This window comes from Mauremys reevesii, linkage group 14 (assembly GCF_016161935.1).
Source record: "Mauremys reevesii isolate NIE-2019 linkage group 14, ASM1616193v1, whole genome shotgun sequence".
Lineage (NCBI taxonomy): Eukaryota > Metazoa > Chordata > Testudines > Geoemydidae > Mauremys > Mauremys reevesii.
In genome coordinates this window covers 31,929,105-31,946,605 of record NC_052636.1, presented here as the reverse complement: position 1 = coordinate 31,946,605, position 17,501 = coordinate 31,929,105, and the positions used below count along the sequence as shown (strand labels likewise).

At 50.3% G+C, this 17,501-nt stretch overlaps 1 non-coding gene across 1 annotated transcript; it reads right to left on the bottom strand.

Annotated features, from left to right (window-relative positions):
* Positions 1–2,222: 2,222 nt before the first annotated feature.
* On the bottom strand, positions 2,223–2,294 carry TRNAC-GCA. Its single transcript has one exon. It is a non-coding gene; the product is annotated as a tRNA-Cys (tRNA).
* Positions 2,295–17,501: the final 15,207 nt, after the last annotated feature.

The window sequence follows — 17,501 nt, the reverse complement described above, 5'->3', positions numbered from 1 at the left end:
ACTTACCTGCTGATAATCAAAGATCAATTGCTAAAATTAATTGCCAAAATTAGGCTATCCCATCATACCATCCCTTCCATAAACTTATCAAGCTTAGTCTTAAAGCCAGATATGTCTTTTGCCCCCACTACTCCCCTTGGAAGGCTGTTCCAGAACTTCACCCCTCTAATGGTTAGAAACCTTCGTCTAATTTCAAGTCTAAACTTCCTAGTGTCCAGTTTATACCCATTTGTTATTGTGTCCACATTGGTACTAAGCTTAAACAAGTCCTCTCCTCCCTAATCATAATCCCTCTGATATATTTATAAAGAGCAAGCATATCCCCCCTCCACCTTCTTTTGGTTAGGCTAAACAAACCAAGCTCTTTGAGTCTCCTTTCATATGACAGTTTTCCATTCCTCGGATCATCCTAGTAGCCTGTCTCTGAACCTGTTCCAGTTTGAATTCATCCTTCTTAAACATGGGAGACCAGAACTGCACACAGTATTCCAGATGAGGTCTCACCAGTGCCTTATATAATGGTACTAACACTTCCTTATCTTTGCTGGAAATACCTCGCCTGATGCATCCTAAAAATGCATTAGCTTTTTTAACGGCCATATCTTATTGGCGGCTCATAGTCATCCTGTGAACAACTAATACGCCGAGGTCCTTCTCCTCTGTTTCTTCCAACTGATGTGTCCCCAATTTATAACTAAAATTCTTATTATTAATCCCTAAATGCATGACCTTGCACTTTTCACTATTTAATTTCATCCTATTACTATTACTCCAGTTTACAAGGTCATCTAGATCTTCCTGTATGATATCCCGGTCCTTCTCTGTGTTAATGCCTCCCAGCTTTGTGTCATCTGCAAACTTTATTAGCACATTCCCGCTTTTTGTGCCAAGGTCAGTAATAAAAAGGTTAAATAAGATTGGCCCCAAAACAGATCCCTCTAGAACTCCACTAGTAACCTCCTTCCAGCCTGACAGTTCACCCTTCAGTACGACCTGTTGTAGTCTCCCCTTTAACCAGTTCCTTATCCACCTTTCAATTTTCATATTGATCCCCATCTTTTCCAATTTAACTAATAATTCCCCATGTGGAACCGTGTCAAATGCCTTACTGAAATTGAGGCAACTTACTGAATGTCACACAAATTAGTCCATCCCTCCCCATATTCAGTCTCTGACCGGAATGTTAGAACAAGGCAGAGAACTGGGAAAGTATCACAGTAGGAATACATTAAAAAGTGGGATTAATCAGAACTGGGATGCAGACAGAGCCTGTTCCAGAGCTGGTGAAGTGACAGGGACACACTCCCGCTAGTGCTGGCTCTGAAATAACAGCAGAAGCAGATCAAAGAGAATGAGCTCATGTGGGAGCTATGGGCAGCTGCCCTGTCAGTGCATCACTCACCTGGCAGGTGTTACACAAAACACAGCACTTCCCCCCACTGCCACCACTTCATTATACTGTCCATGGGGCTGTTTGTCCTGCAGGACTTTGATCTCTCCGGGTGGTCCATGGTAATTCATAAAAGAGCCATTAGGGGAGCAGGAGTCATCCCAATGGAAATCTCTTCACTTCTTTCTCAGTGTTACCTTCTTAGCCCTGGCTTTGGAGATGACATTAGCCTTACTCCTGTCTTGATTTTAGGTAGGATTTTGATCATCTTCTGGGGCTTGGCAGCTTAGAACTTTTGAGGGCTTTTCTCTGCCTTTTTGGTCCCTGATGCAGTCAGTACATTCTAGACATGGGCATGGTGACCTTCCTGAGGATCTTTAGCCAGTTTCTTGGTGGCTATTTTCCTGCTCACAGCCACTGTCTTCTTCTCATGCCTTGTCCTGGGGGCCCAGCTGCTGGTTGAATGGGAAGGAGCCAAAGTGCTGGTGACTTTAGCCCGCACCAAGTGGCCTTTGCTCGTCAGACTCCTGAACCCCAACTGGATGTGGTTCTTGTTCTTCTGCACAGCACAGCCCTGGAGAAGAGCGATCCTCAAATGTACATTCATATGATCCCTTTGTTTAATTGACGAAAACATAAACTAGACACTTAGAGGATTGGAACTGATTTCAGCTGATAGACAGGTGTGCTAGTTTTTATGCATTTGGACAGTGAAATGTTGAGTATTTACATTCATTTCAAGCATCCCCGTATTGTGGAGCTCCTGAACATAATGGAGGATGGAAATGAAAATGTTTTCCCTTTTTTCAAAAGGGAAAATAAGAGGCTTATTAGAGAGCACTTGGATTTGAACCAAGGACCACTTGATCTGCAGTCAAACACTCTACCACTGCGCTATACCCCCTGAGAGCAGATGCTTTCTCCATTGTAGCTGAAGCACATCAGTGATTCCAGTAGCATGGGCAGGTTCTCTCTAAGGCACAGAGATTTTTCGGGGAGTTGGTGGCTCCTTTCTTTCCTCACCCTGGAGTAAACTCAGCTTCTTATTCCATGGTACATGTTTTATGGAATAGCATCAGCAGCTTGAAGAAAGAGCAGAGTGAATATCTCACTCTCAGGGCTGAAGGTGGCCACGTCCCCTCTGTCTGACCGTTGCCATTGCAGGAGAGAAGGTTTCAATGGAATTGAATGCCCTGACTCAGACTAGAGACACAGAAAGGTTTTGCTGTTCATTGAACAGCAAAGGAAATTGTGTCTGTATGTGAAACTGAGGAGGGACATGAAACGCCCACAGGGTGGCGCAATGCCCTAAGCTAAGGCAGGAGGGTGAAGGAATGGGGCTGAGGAATGACTGAAGTGGACTCACCTGGGATTGAAATGACATTTGTTTGTGTCGGGTAGTGAGAAATGTGACATTAATTCAGATGCAGGGTTGAGGCTTCTTTAGCTCCTTGTAGAACTTGAACTTGATTTCCCTGAAGGGAGAAAGGGAAAGTCTGGGGCGGCCTTTAGTCCCTGGCTGGAGCAGTGTATAAAAAAGGCTCCAGAGACGCAGCTGGCAATTACAGGCCACTAAGGCTAACGTCAGTACCAGGCACATTGGGTGGAATTGTAGAGCCCAATGATTAGACTCATAGCTAACCAGGATTTGCTGGGTGTATCTATTGGGTTTCCGGGAAAGGGGGCGGGCGGAAGCCCGCCCAATGCTAATGGATCCCCCCCTCAGCCTAAGGAGAGGATCCACAGGCCTCAGAAACCCACTAATTCCGGGGGACAACTAATAAAAGAACAGGGACAGGAGTGCGGTCAAAGGGTCACAAGAAGGGAGCCTGACGGGGACACCGAGCAGAGAACCCCGGACAGCGCCCACTGCTCCTCGAAGGTGTCAAGGGAGCCAGCGGACGCCGCCCAGAGGAACTCCGCCCGGAGACGTGAAAGGACTAAGGACCGGAAACAATCCCCACAGTCGCAGGAGTCTCTGTTGGCCAACCGCCTCTCCCTGGTCACGTAGATGGCCATTTTAGCCAGGGTGAGGAGGAGGTTGACCAGGAGGTCCCGCGACTTTGTGGAGCCACGGATAGGGAGTGCATGGAGAAGGAGGTGGGGGAAAAGTGCAGCCAGAAACGCAACAGGAAATTGGTGAGGAGCCAGTATAGGGGCTGCAGCCTGGTGCACTCTAAATAAACGTGTGCCAGGGTCTCCACTTTGTTGGGTGTAGCGGGGTGGTCCCCTGCTCCTGCCCTGTGGGGCTTGAAGCAGCCCAGGAGAGGGCTGGGGCTGGGGCAAGGAGCCTGGGCTGATTGGGGGAAGAAGGCTCAGCTGTGGCCATGCTCCAGTCAGGCCCAGCTGGCCCCTAGAAGAGGCTGTGAGCCAGGAGCCCAGTCAGTCTCCCTCTGTTTGTAGCGAGAGAAGGGCCTGGCTGCAGGGACCTAAGCAAGACACCTAGAGTGGGAGCAGGGCTGGGGAAGGGCCGGAGGAGCTGGGAGCTCTGGCCTGGAAAGCCCCAGGCTGCAGGCCTGACTATAGGCTGAATAGGTGCAGGGCTGCAATGGGGCGGTGCAGGGCTGCAATGGGGCAGCCCAGGGGGAAGCAGAGGTGGCAGGTCCAAACCCCTTTGCGTGTGATGAGTGGCTCATACTGCAGTCTGCCCCAGTGAATGGGGGCTGGATGGAGACTGGGCAGTAGCCAAGACTGAGGTGAAGTGGGGATAGTGGGTGGGGGTTCCCCTGGGAGGGGGAGACCCAGAACTTTGGGGCTACTGCCAGGGGGTACTGCCAGGGTAAAAGGGGCACTGGGGTCCTGGGAGGGACAGGGGGCCAGCTGCGGTAAGGTGGATCACCGGCCTGCAGAGGGTGCTCTGATGGCTGGAGAGCTAATTCCCAAGACGACCACCAGGAGGCGCCGCCGGGTGAGTCTGCCCCTGCTTACATTGGGGAAGAATGAACATGGTTTTTGTAAAGGAAAATCATGCCTCACAAATCTACTATAATTCTTTGAGGGAGTCAACAAGCATGTGGATAAAGGTGATCCCGTGGATATAGTATACTTAGATTTTCAGAAAACCTTTGACAAGGTCTTTCCCCAAAGGCTCTGAAGCAAAATGGGATAAGATGGAAGGTCCTCTCTGGGTTAGGTAACTGGTTCAAAGGCAAGAACAAAAGGGTCTGATTTTTCAGAATGGAGAGAGGTAAATAGTGGTGTCCCCCTGGGGTCTGTACTGGGACCAGCACTGTTCAACATACTCCTAAGTGATCTGGAAAGGGGTAAACAGTGAGGTGGCAACATTTGCAGATGATACAAACCAACTCAAATTAGTTACGTCCAAAAGAGAGTGTAAAGTGTGACAAAGGGATCTCACCAAACTGACTGGGCAGCAAAAAGGCAAATGAAATTCAATGTGGATAAATGCAAAGTAATGCACATGGGAAAACATGATCCCAATTCTACATCTAAACTGATGGGGTCTAAATTAGCTCCTACAACTTAAGAAAGAGATCTTGGAGTCACTGTGGATACTTCTCTGAAAACATCTACTCAATGTGCATCGGCAGTCAAAAAAGCGAACAAAATGTTGGGAAGTCATTAGGAAAGGGATGGCTAACAAGACAGAACTATAATATTGCCTGTGTATAAATCTGTGGTATGCCCACATCTTGAATACTGGAGCTGGTCCCACAACTCAAAAAGATATATCGGAATTGGGAAAGATACAGAAAAGGGCAACCAAAATGATTGGGGTGTGGAACAGCTTCCATGTGAGGTGAGATTAATAAGACTGAGGGGAGTTTTCAGCTTGGAAAAGAGATGACTAAGGGGGGGGGGCTAGGATAGAGGTCTATAAAATGATGACAGGTTTGGAGAAAGTAAATAAGGAAGTATCTGAGGAGTAGCCGTGTTAGTCTGGATCTGTAAGTAAGTGCTATTTACTCCTCATAACCCAAGAACTGGGGTCACCCGATGAAATGAATAGACAGCAGGTTTAAAACAAACCAAAGGAAGTATTTCTTCACCCAACACATAGTCAACCTGGGGAAACTTTGCCAGAGGATGTGGTGAGGGCCAAGACTATAACAGGGTCCACCAAAGAACTAGATAAGTTGATGGCGGACAGGTCCATCATTGGCTATTAGCCAGGATGGGCAGGGATACAAAACCATGCTCTTGAAGTGTCCCCAGCCTCTGTTTGCCGGAAGCTGGAAATGGGCGACGGGATGGATCGCTTGATGATTCCCTGTTCTGTCAATTCCTCATGGGCACCTGGCATTAGCCACTGTGGGAGGATAGGAATCTGGGCTGGCTGGACCATTGGTCTGATCCAGTATGACCGTTCTTATGACCAATACAGGGCAGTCCTAACCAGTGATATTTATACTTGGTGCACTGAAAGGGCTAACTTCCCAAAGCTGACCCAAAGGTTTAGTAAAAGTGTTTTGGAGAAAAACACTAAACAGAAGAATGTGAATGAAAACTGGGAGCTATTGTTTAAGGAGCTTGTTAGATGGGGCATAAGCCACATTGCCTAATTAGCTGAGCTTGCAATGGCCTTCCACTCAACTCACTGACATTTCTCCATCTGCAAATGTGGTACCCATTTAAAAACCTAGATCCAATCAATTACAACATGTCCGGGAAGATTCTAGGCATCAATGATCTGATCATTGGGTTGATGGCAGTAAACAAGAGCTTCCCATAAGGCTCCTCCTCCCTCTTCCCAAGAGCCACCCTCATCCTCTCTCCCCTTTCTGCTCCCGCATCCTCTGAAAACTTTCGAAGACAGATGCCTCGTGATGGCCTTTGCTCGTGGAGATGTTGCCTCTTGGTCAGGGTTTCGGCCCTTTTGGGGGGAAGGATGCAGCAGATGGTGGTGGGGGGGAGCCCAGGGCCTCCCATGGGCTCTGACCCAGGCCATTCTGAGGGCAACACTTCTTACCACCCCGCTATTGTCCTAAGTTCACAGCTTATCACAGGAAGCTCTGAAGGGTGTCAGCTCACTGCTCAGTACCTCTTCTCAGCCGGGTGTGGCATGGCAGCTCTCTCCTTGGGGTGGCAGCTGCCTCTGTTATTCTGACAGATCCAGGTTGGTGACGCGGTGGTGGGCGGGATTGAACCAGGGACCTCTGGAGCTTAGTGTGGGGGCCTTTACAGCATGAACTAAAAGCCACCCGGCTGTTAGCGAGGGCTGTATAGAAGACATTTTTTATTGCTCCCTCTAAGTGATCTTGGTGCCACTAGCTGGGACACACCACCACACTCTGGAGGTGTGTCGGTTACATACTTCCCCTAGCTGAGGAAGCGCATCCTGAGCTTCGGAGAGTTTCCAGTTGTAATCCCGGACGACGCCTGTAACAATGCGACCACTGGCGGGACACTGCTGAGAGTATCAATTCAGGACAAATTGCTTGGAGCAGGGCAGTCACAGCCCGAGGCTGGGTGCCCTTTACTATTAAAGCACGTCACACCAGCCATGCAGAGAGGGCTTTGGTTTCACCCCACTGGCCAATCGGACGTCATAGAACCAATTCCCTCAGCTATTCCAGTTCCCTTCTATCATCACCAGCTCCGCTCTTTATGGGGATGAATGGTTATGAAAACCAATACCCCAGTAAAAGAAAAAAGGTTCTCTTAAAGGACCAAGCCCCAGATACAGGTCAATAGATGAGTCAGATCTTACCCACAAATCACGCTTTTGCAAATCCTTTAGCATTGTTATGGAAAAATTGATCTATGTGTTGTGTTTTCAATCAGATCAGCCTGAGGCCTTTTATTGATTAGAAGCACGCAGGGGAGAACCGTTATGGAAACGGCCTCCCTGAAGCTGGTTACAGACAGCCTTATAAAGCTTAAAACCACAATCGTAATATGCAAGTTACACACATAATTTCCTTATTATTTTGCTAAAACAATATTGCAAAGTTAATGCTGATTGGAGCAGGAGTAAATTTCTTCCATATTAGGCTTTTCCTGTTGTTACTTATCTGTTCTATGCGGTTACGTGTTGACAGTAGGGGATATTACAAAATTGTTTTTCAGTTGGGGACTGTTAGGACTTTCCACTGTCTCCTCCATGCCCCCCTACTTGGCTTGTCTGGCCGGCCCTGGCAGCTTGACATGAGACCTGGGCCTACAAGGCCTTGGATAACACTGGATTTTCCCTTACAACATCTAAAATGTAAAGGTTTATTCATAAAAAGAAAGAAATATAGGTGAGAGTTAAAATTTTTCAAGGAATTAATTACACACAGTAATGGCAAAGTTCTTGGTTCAGGCTTGTAGCAGTGATGGAATAAACTGCAGGTTCAAATCAAGTCTCTGGAGTCCATCCACAGCTGGGATGGGTCATTCAGTCCTTTGTATAGAGCTTCAGTTTGTAGCAAAGTCCCTCCAGAGACATGAAGCAGGACTGAAAATAAGATGGAGACGAGGCATCAGCCTTTTATAGTCTCTTGCCATGTGGTCTTTGCTTTCTTTGTCCCAAGGACACTCTATCCAGCACGTGGCATAGAAACACCTTAGAGTTCTGTCCATAGGCAGGTCCCTGCAGACCTTGCTGAGTCACAAGGCGTATCTGCCTTTTCTCAGTGGGTCGATTGTAGAGCTGATGGTCCTTAATGGGCCATTAAGCAGGCTAGGCAGAACTGACACCAACTTATCTGGGGTGTTCCCCAGAAGCAGAGCGCAAGTTTGAAATACAGGCAGCATAGAGCCAATATTCACAACGTCAACAACAAAAATGATACACATCTAGAGATAGCATCATTATAATCATTATAATCAGCCAATCATAACCTCTCCGTAGACCCCTTACACGACAACCTTTCTACAATATTGGCTGCAAATATAGAACAGTGGTCGCAATGGTGATCTATACAGTTACAGATTATGTCAATAACGTCACAGGAGGTGACATGGTATCAGTGAGACTGATACTGGAATACTGCCTCCAATTTTGGTGTCTTCATTTGAAAAAGATATTGTGAAATTGGAGCTGGGGCAAAGAGCCACCAAATGTTCTGAGGGCTGGAGAAAATGCCTTCTAGGGAGCTATTGAAAGACCTCAACCTGATTAGCTTATCAAAAGAAGATTGAAAGGCGACTTCATTGAAATGTTGAAGTGCCTTAATGGAGAGAAAAGATTGGGTATTAAAGGGCTCTTTAATCTAGCAAAGAAAGGAATAACAAGACCCAATGGCTTGAAGATGAAGAGAGGCGAATTCGTATTACAACTAAGGCACAAAAATTGAACAGCGAGGATGATTCATCACAGGAACAAGCTACCAAGGAAAGTGGTGGATTCTCCATCTCCTGATCTCATTTCATGAAGACTAGATGCCTTTCTGGAATGTGTTTGCCCCAAAAGTAGCTCTTGTGTCATACAGGAGGCCTGTGATACGCAGGGGGTCAGATTAGATGCTCTAATGGTCTCTTCTGGCCGTAAAGTCGACTAATTTCTAAAAAACTGAGTGTAGCATTGGGAGCAGCGTCTGATGTTTCCCTGTCTAGCTGGCTTGCTGCCTAGAATGACCGCTCCTTGAGTGGGGTGATCCACAGGGAGTAGCTCAACCCTCCAAAATGCCTGGCCAGGGGCAGGACACTGGCACTGCAAGGGAGGGGTGTGGCAGTGACATCACAAAGGCCTTTTGCAGGACCTCAGCCTATTGGTCAAAGGCGGTGGGAAGGTGGTGACCTCACAGAGAGATGATTACATCAGCCAGGCAAGACCGGGACGAGGAGCCAGGGAAACCTCAGAGACCCCTGTGGCTTTGCTTCAGCAAGTCTCCTTCTCCAGGTCTCTCTCTGAGGACTGAGAGAGTATTCGGGTTCACGGACGTGAGCACCAGGAGGAACCTCTTTCGAGTTTTCTCCTTCCCTTTTAGTGATTTTACTAGAAAACAGCCGTCCCTGTTTAGAAGGTAAGAGCCTCCTGGAGGTTTGAAACCTGTTCAGTCTGACTCATCTGTTGCAGGGGAGTGCTCTGCAGCTCCCACTGTGGGAGGTCCACCCAAAAATGTTGGGCTAAAATAGTGCTCGGGCCGTGATCCCCACCAGTGACCTGGACCATCCTTTGGGCTCTCTTGTGAGAACCCTCAGCCTCCCGTCCTCAGTCTCTACCCTGATTGGCTGAGCAGGGGGTTATTGACAGGAAGGAGACTCAGATCCTTGTTGGTCTCTTTTAAGACCAAGGAAATAAGTCAGAACCAGTTCTATGTTTGATGAATTTTGTTGCTTCTCTGCATTAATGGTCTCTGAGCAGTTCATGATTCTCTCTAACATTGCAGTTCTCCTCAAATACTTGCTGAATAATTCCTGTGCACTGTTGTTGGTCTGGAGCTCATCAAAGAGCTCTTTATTCAGGTCATTCAATGTCTGAAATTCAAGATCTGATGGTTAGTTTGTAAAAGCAGCAAAGAGTCCTGTGACCCCTTATAGACTAGCAGATGTTTTGGAGCATGAGCTTTCATGGGTGAATACCCACTTCGTCAGATGCATGTAGTGGGAATTTCCAGGGGCCGGTATATTGAAAATCAGGGCTCTTGGGTCCTATTCCCAACTCTGCCCCTGACTGGCTGTGTGACCTAAGACAAGTCAATTCTCCTCTCTCAGCCTTAGCTTCTCCCTCTTTCGAGTAGGGATAATAAGGATCTGCTCCTGCCTACCTCACGGTGGGTGGAGGCAGGGCCAGCTCTAGGTTTTTTGCCACCCCAAGGAAAAAAATTTAGCTGCCCCCACCCCAGCCCTGGGCTCCCCCCCACAACCCTTGCTGCCCGAGCCCTGGGCTCTCCTCCACACACACCCCGTGCCGCCCCAGCCCTGGGCCTCCCCCCCACCCGCACCCCCCTGCCACCACAGCCCTGGGCTCTCCTCCACACACACCCCGTGCCGCCCCAGCCCTGGGCTCTCCCCCACCCCCACATCCTCTGCTGCCCCAGCTCTGGGCTCCCCACACCTGCACCCTCCTTCCGCCCCAGCCCTGGGCCACTGGTAACTTGCTCCCAGGGTGCATCATTCAGCAGGAATTTTGGATGTTCACAGAACACAGACAGGATTGGTTCCCGCATGGTTACAGAGCTGCAGTAAAGTGGAACAATTTTCAGCTTGTGTGATTGGAGGATATCTGGATGCATATTATAAGACTGTCCTCCATAAATGAGGAAAAGTTGAGGTGCCTTTATTATTCTTTGTTTCTATTGGGAATTTGCCAGTGCAATATCACTGTCTTCCTTTTAAACAAACAAAACTAGGAAAAAAATGGCAATGGCTGTTGAAAATAGCAATTCCAGTCCTAAAAACCACGGGGAAGCATTTCTTGCTCAATTTTATCTAGTAGGATGCCCCTGGAACAATGGGAGAGAGAAACCTGCATCACTGAAAGTGCAGCCATGGAGACACCACACAGCAGCCTTGCCTAGCAGGGGCAGGGGGGGCGAGAAGGGACATCATCCGAGCTCCCTGCATCCAGGTCACTTTCCTCAGCCGGGCTGCGTCAGGGGAGGGCAGAGAGCAGCAGCTTCTAATGCTCCCCTCACAGCCCAGCCCAGGTGGGGAAAGTGACCAGGACGCAGGGAGCACGTAGTGCTGCTCCTCGCTCCCCCCACCCTCTGTGGGGCCACGGAGGAGCATTGGGGCAGGGGAGAGCAGTGAGCACCTTTGCACAGCCACACGGTGCCCTTTGACCCCCTGGAGCCCAGGGCGGCTGCCGGGGGCCCCACCCCTAAGGCCGGCCGGGCTCCCCAGCACGAGCAGCAGAGACACAGGGAGACTGGCCACCCACTGAGCAGAGGTAGCCTGGGCGGCTCGTAATGGAGGCTCGGGGGGGCTCAGCCTCCCCAAACCTTGCATTGCCAAGGGGGCAGTGGGGCCCATGACTAGGGGCCCTGGCCAAATTGGGCCCCCCTGGAAAAGTCTCCCCCACGGTGGCCCCAGGGCTGGAGGAGCTCCCACTCCCTGCTACGGCCCGGGGGCTGCAGCAGGGGCACAGAGCTTCTCTGGTCTCGGGGCCGCAGCGGGGCCGGGGTAACGGAGTGACAGGGTGGGGCCAGTGGGGGAAGGGGTGGAACAGAGGTGACAGTGGGTGGGGCCGTGGGTGGAAGGTCTGGGAGGGGGCGGAGCCACACACAGAAGTGGGGGGGGCAGGGTTCCGGTGCTGGGACCCCCACACTTGTTCTCCCTTTCCCTGGGCTTTGGCATCACTAGCCCCTGCTTAGCGAGTAGGGGTCAGTCGTCCCCAAAATGAGGGGCATGACTCCTAGAGGGACACAGAGGAAGATTGATGGGGGCACCTCAGGGCCTGAGCCAGCCCCCATGGAGGGCAGGGAGGGAGCCCCACTCAGCCCCACTCTGTCCCAGCTCTTCCTCAACCCCCCTCAGCCTGGGCCCCTGGCTCCCAGCCCGGCCTCGACCCCCTTACCCCTGTCCGCACCCCTCTCCCCAGCAAGCAACGGCCCCACTCCCAGCCCCGGTTCTCGACCGCGGCTTCCGAGGGGCCACAGCCATGGGTACGAGGGCGCAGTGTGAAATGTTTGGGGACCACTGGGTTAGGGGGACGTCCTCAATCACTTCTCTGCAGTCCAATGAAAGCGATTCCTCACCCACCCATCCACCCCTCCGTCAGGACGGCCTAGGTACGTTCCGCTGCCCTTCACTCATACAGGGAGGAGAATAACATTTCATTGCACTCAATGCTTTAGTGATTTGCAACCCACCACCATCCCAAACTGGTCATTTTGGGGAAGCGGCCCACTCATGCTGCATAGCTAGGCAGAGTAGGGGTGTCTATGCAAACACGGCCTGTTCCTGAAGTCTTCCCCCAGCTCCTCACTAGATGTGACGGGGGAGCTCATTCAGCCCCTGCTTATGCTTAGTATTTAAAAACTCCTTAGTGGCCCTATCTCTGCCGGCCTTAGATTTCTCCTCCTGTCCCTGTCTTAGCAGCTTAGATGAGGTGGCTGAGTGGTTAAGGTGATGGACTGTTAATCCATCGTGCTCTGCACGCAGGGTTCAAATCCCATCCTCGTGGGCTGCATTTAGTCTTCACTCTCCTTTACAGACAACCATCTCCCCCTTTGGTACAATGACAGATCAAACAATGTTGCTTCTTGCAAACAAAAACCTTCTCAGAATCTCAGCTGCCCCTCCCCCCTTTCTTCAAATAAAATATCTAAATCCCAGATTTCTAAAAAAATTCTCTAGTCCAGCATTTCTTAGTTTTTATCTCAAAAGGGAACAGCCTCATAATCTGCCCCAAACACCCTGGGACCTCCCCAAATAATTAAAATACCCCCAACCTGAGCAAGGCCACAACAGTGAACCAGAGCCAGTGTCTAGGCCAAGCTATTCTGAAGGAGACAACTCAACCATTTTCTCTCTGCTTCCCTTGGCAAAGTCTGATTGAGAAAACAAAATTCCCCAAACTGAAAATTTTCTGCTGAAAAACCACTACTAGTCTGTTTGGGGACTTTGGTTTGAATGTACTATTATTATTCTCTTCTGATTTCTGAATCAGTTTTGTCATCCAGGTGTGTTTCCAGCTGTTGAGTTGTGGGGGAGAGAGGCCAACTCATAATGTCTCTACCCCCTCTTTCATAGTTTCTTCCAACTGGCTAGGAAGTACCTTTGCTAGGATGTGAGCCAAGCAGTGCCCATTGTCGCTGTGCTATCTCGGAGAAGTCTGCATTGTACCCGGTTCCTGGGATAGTCCTTGGGAGTGTGGATCTCTTTAATAGGCCAGCAGCGGGTCTGGCTCCTCCATTGTCACACCTGAAAGGCTGGTGGTGGGCATTTCCCAACCTCATCTCAGTCACACACACAGAGCAAAACTTCCCAGCCAATGCTACACACACAATCCAACACAATATTAAGGTTCAACAGACCAAGACTTTTGAAATGACACCTCACCAGGCAGACTTTGTACAAACCGTATCATCATCATATGAGAGCAGTGAATATGGGGCTTCCAGGGTGCTGCTTTGAGCACAGCGAGCCACACCTGGGCTGACACTGCAATGGAGACGTACCCTTAGAGTCCATCTCTCCTGGGATGGAGATGGCAGCACGGCTGGCCTGGACCATCTGACGTGGGCTCATGGAGCTAAAGCTGAGAGGCTAAAAACTGTGGTGCAGATATTTGTGTTCACACTGAAGCCTGGGTTCGGAAACCCTCACCCCTCGTGGGGTCTCAGAGGTTGGGCTCAAGCCCATCTGTCTGCACTGTAATTTTATAGTCTTGCAGCCCAAGCCCCATAACCCTGAGTCAGCTGACCCGGGCTTTGCGACAGGTGCCCTGGGTGTGTTAATTGCAGTGGAGACATAACGTTAGGCTACGTCTCCAGTGCAATGAAACACCCATGACTGGCCCGTGTCACGTTAATCAGGGTCATGCGGCTTGGGCTGTAAAGTTGCAGTGTCCGTGTCTCGGCTCAGGCTCAGTCCCCTGCTCCAGGAGCCCAGAAGGTTGGGAGGGGGTTTAGCAAGTGGAAATGGTAAAACCGCAGGGGAGTATTACCCTGGACTCATGGCATTTCTCCATTGGTCTGTCTGCTCTGGGGCAGGGACAGAAACACGTCCTGCTGCTTTTGTTATTTCAAAGGGCGGTTTAGGATTTTCATTCTCAGACTCGGTGTACAAAACAGGACTCAACCCTCAGCATAAACTAAACGAGCTGCCCACAGATTCTGGCAGCCACAATGAGCATTTGGTGAGAGAGCTCAGACCTGCCCTGTCCCAGAGGGAGGAGGTCGTCTGTGAGAGGACTGGACCACTGACCTATCAGCTCCTAACTCCCAAACTTTCAGTAACTCTATCATCAGTGCCTGTGAGTGTAATTTAAACCATAAGAAAAACCACACTAGGCTAGACCGACAGTAAATCTAGCTCTGAATCTTGTCTTCTGACAGTAGCCAATAACAGGTGCCCCAAAAGCAACTCGGTAAGGTACCACTGGAACTTGAACCCAGGATCTCCTGTATACAAAACAGTGGTTTTAGCCAGCTAAGCCATGGTGCCTACAGCTACTAAAGACATTATGTCTGCACACACCTGACTCTCTGCCAACCTCCATCTGGGCCTGACAAGCTTTGCTGGTGTTTGGATTCAGTAAAGCAGAGGAGCAGGGGAAGTTTTACTCCCAAGGTTCTTTGGACAGGTCTACACTACAAAATTAGATCGGTGTAACTACATTACTCAGGGGTGTGAAAAATTTACCTCCCTAAGCAATGCAGTTATATCAGCCTAACCCCGGTGCAGATAGCGTTGTGCCAACAGGAGGGCTTCTTCCATCAACATAGCTTGGGGAGGGGCTTGGTTAGTGAAGATGAAGAGAATAGGTGGCCCATGGCTCTTGCATTTGGAGAGGCTGGGTGTGAGCGCTTGAAGCTCCCTAGAAGTGGGGGGCCCATTGGTGCCCAGACCATGGCACTGCCCCCCACCCTTCTCCTCTCTCTGAGGCCCCACCTGTGCTCCCCCCTTGCTCCTGTTTGGCCACTTCCCACCCCCCGCTCTTCCTCTTTGGCTGAGGACGGCTGAGCCACCTTTCGCTCGCTCCTCTCCTCCCCCAAGGCCTTCCTGCCTCCTGCTCGTGCCTCTCCACCCCCTACCACAAGGTCTGCCCACCAGCCGCCACCGCCACCTCTCTGACCCATCCCTGCAACCCACCCTGCCCACCACCCACACCTCTCTGCCTCTCCCCTGAGACCTGCCCTGCCCACTGCCCCCACCTCCGAGACCTGCTCTGCCCACCGCTCGAACCTCTCTGCCCCTTCCCTGAGACCCACCCTGTCCATGTCTTTCTTCGGTCATCTGTTGTTATTCCATGAAGCATCAAGAATGGAATAAAAAGATGAGTTTACTCCAGGGTGAGGAAACAAAGAAGCCACCAACCCCCCAACATTGCTGCTTTAGTTAAAGTATTTAGTTAAAACAGCTATTGAATGTCCTCCCTATGCCCCTTGTGTCACCAGAGCACATCCATGCTAGCAGTTCGTGGATGGCAACAGAGAGCAGTGCACTGTGGGCAACTATCCCACTGTGCAACTGGCTGCAGGGTGTTTTGGGAAGGGTTTGCAATGCCTCACGGGCTGGTACAGCATCACATGATGCAGGTTTCTCTATCCCACCGTTCCACGGGCATCTTACTAGATTGCCAGCTGCTTTTCAACTGCAGTGTGCGTGGCAGGGTAGAGACTGTTTGTGTTCTGGGGAGAGACAGTGTGTGTGCTGGGGAAGAGTGAGTGTGTTGAGCTAGGTAGGAGCGGATCATTATTATCCCTTCTCGAAAGAGAGAGAAGCTCAGGCTGAGAAAGGAGAATTGACTTCTCTTAGGTCACACAGCCAGTCAGGGGCAGAGTTGAGAATAGGACCCAAGAGCCCTGATTTTCAATCTAACCATCGGATCTTGAATTTCATACACTGAATGACCTGAATAAAGTGCTCACAGTTGAGCTCCAGACCAACAACAGTGGACACAAATTATTCAGCAAGTATCTGAGGAGAACTGCAACATTTGAGAGTATCATGAACTGCTCAGAGACCATTAATGTAGAGAAGCAGCAAAATTCATCAAACAGAGAACTGGTTCTGACTTATTTCCTTGGTCTTAAAAGAGAACAACAAGGACCTGAGTCTCCTCCCTGTCAATAACCCCCTGCTCAGCCAATCAGGGTAGAGACTGAGGACGGGAAGCTGAGGGTTCTCACCAGAAAGCCCAAAGGATGGCCCAGGTCACTGGTGGGGATCACTGCCCGAGCACTATTTCAGCCCCATATTTTTGGGTGGACCTCCCACAGTGGGAGCTGCAGAGCACTCCCCCGCAACTCCCCCCCCCACACACACACCCTCTCCTGGTGTTGGGAGGGGAACAGGTAAAAGAAAAGGACAAAGGAAGCAAGAGAAGAAGAGAAAGGAGGGAGGAAGAGGTGAAGCAAAAGGACAAACCCCAATGTCTCCAGTGGTTCTAAGGAACAAAATCCCAGGTGCGGAATGAAATTCTTCCTCTTTAAGCTCGTGTTTTCCATGCCTAGAAATCAACTGTCACCAGATGGATCAGACTGAACAGGTTTCACATCTCGAGGAGGCTCTTACCTTCTAAACACTAATCACTAAAAGGGAAGGAGAAAACTCGAAAGAGGTTCCTCCTGGCGCTCACGTCCGTGAACCCGAATACTCTCTCAGTCCTCAAAGAGAGACCTGGAGAAGGAGACTTGCTGAAGCAAAGCCACAGGGGTCTCTGAGGTTTCCCTGGCCCCTCGCCCCTGTCCTGCCTGGCTGATGTCAGCATCTCTCTGTGAGGTCACCACCTCCCCACCACCTTGGACCAATAGTCTGAGGTCCTGCAAAAGGCCTTTGTGATGTCACTGCCACACCCCTCCCTTGCTGTGCCAATGTCCTGCCCCTGGCCAGGCACTTTGCAGGTTTGAGCTGCTCCCTGGGGATCACCCCACTCAAGGAGCGTTCGTTCTAGGCAGCAAGCCGGCTAGACAGGGAAACATCAGACGCTGCTGCTCCCAATGCTACACTCAGTTTGCCAGAAATGAGTCGACTTTATGGCCAGAAGAGACCATTAGAGCATCTAATCTGACCCCCTGCATATCACAGGCCTCCTGTATGACACAAGAGCTACTTGGGTCTGTTCCTAGAATGGAAGCCGCATATTAAACAAGTCCCAACAGGTTAGCTACACCCTGGCCTCCTCCGATTCTCCACCCGTGAATGTTTTGGCTACTCCAACCTCCAAGCCAGACTGTCCAAGCTTCCCACCTCCTGTGTATTTGCTGTCCCTTCAGCAGGAACCCACCAGAACCTCCCCCACCCAATAATCCCTACCTGAGCTGGCTCCACTGCAGCCATTTCCCTTCCCTGTCCCATGGGAGGATGGGATGAGCTGGAGCGAAACATGGACGACATCCTGCAGCCTGGCAGGGCGAGAAGCGCAGTTGTGGGGGTTTCAAAACAGGCTTTAGTTCATGTCACATCACGATTCCCCCAGGATCTTTCCCTGCAGAGACACAGCCTAGGCTCTGCCATGCTGGGAACATGCTCCAGCTCTTGATTGCAGGGGAGACCTGGCCCCTCCTGCCAGGCTAAGCCCACAGGGAGATTTTTCAGCCTCCCCAGTAATAAA